Source organism: Echinops telfairi, unplaced genomic scaffold (assembly GCF_000313985.2).
Source record: "Echinops telfairi isolate 266 unplaced genomic scaffold, ASM31398v2 ScPeMD7_655;HRSCAF=1070, whole genome shotgun sequence".
Taxonomy (NCBI): domain Eukaryota; kingdom Metazoa; phylum Chordata; class Mammalia; order Afrosoricida; family Tenrecidae; genus Echinops; species Echinops telfairi.
Window position 1 is genome coordinate 24,336,523 of NW_022104553.1, and position 1,269 is coordinate 24,337,791.

At 58.9% G+C, this 1,269-nt stretch overlaps 1 pseudogene; it reads left to right on the forward strand.

Annotated features, from left to right (window-relative positions):
• Window positions 1-576, forward strand: part of LOC101661536 — a 941-nt pseudogene extending 365 nt beyond the window's left edge.
• The last annotated feature ends 693 nt before the right edge of the window (window positions 577-1,269 follow it).

Consider the following 1,269-nt stretch of genomic DNA (forward strand, 5'->3'; position numbering starts at 1 on the left):
CCTGAGCCGGGAGGTTCAGCAGAAGATTGAGAAACAGTACGACCCAGACCTGGAACACATCCTGATCCAGTGGGTTACCACCCCGTGCCGCAAGGATGTGGGCTGGCCTCAGCCTGGCCGGGAGAACGTCCAGAACTGGCTCAAGGATGGCACGGTGCTCTGTGAGCTCATTAATGCGCTGTACCCTGAGGGCCAGGGCCTGGTGAAGAAGATCCAGGCCTCCACCATGGCCTTCAAGCAGATGGAGCAGATCTCCCAGTTCCTGCAAGCAGCCGAGCGCTGTGGCATCAACACTACGGACACTTTCCAGACTGTGGACCTCTGGGAAGCAACGAACATGGCCTGTGTACAACGGACGCTGATGAATCGGGGTGGCCTGGCAGTAGCCCGGGACGATGGGCTCTTTTCTGGAGACCCCAACTGGTTTCCTAAGAAACCCAAGGAGAACCCACGGAGCTTCTCAGACAACCAGCTGCAAGAGGGCAAAAAAACGTGATAGGGTTGCAGATGGGCACCAACCACGGGGCATCTCAGGCAGGCATGACTGGCTACAGGATGCCACGCCAGATCCTCTGAGCCTGCCCCACCCCCGCCTGGCCCTCTGTGAATAGTTAATATATAGAAATATTTTGTGCTCAGCAGTGACAGCCCCTGAGGGCCCCCAGAGCCCTCTGCCAGGGTTGGGGCCCAGCCTGGCCTGTCTCCTCTGGAGGTGCCCAATGGTGGCCTCTCCCCATACTTACTAATACATTCCCACCGCTGCTTCAAACTGGACCAGCTGGCCTCTTCTCCTGGGACCAAAATGTGGGGGGTGCCCCCGCCCCCAGTTCCTTTTCTCTCTCCCACTGGGCTCTATGCCCTCACTGCATTCCTGGGCTGGGGGCCCAGGGGGCTGCCTCCCGGCCTTCTGATGCTGCGCTGGCCTGCCTTCCACCAGCTGTGGCTGCAGAAGCCTCGTTGAGAGGGAGGGGTCTGTGGCGGCTGCCACTCCAGCCACAGCTGGACCACGTTCACCGCGCCTCCGGGAAGCCTTCCGTAGCAGCGGGCCTCGAGACTTCTCATTTTCCATTCCCCTTGCTGTGGCTAAGGGGTGGCGGTGAGAGGGGACAGAGGAAGGAGGGCTGCCCACCGTGTGGTCTGGGCCTTGAGGAATGTGAGTGTGCTGATTTAAATAAAGAATCCCAGTCTTTTTTTGGATGGACCCTGAAAAAAAAAGAGTGTCGGGGTGGAGTCTAGCCAGAATATAGCCAATGAGGCCTCTGTGTGGGC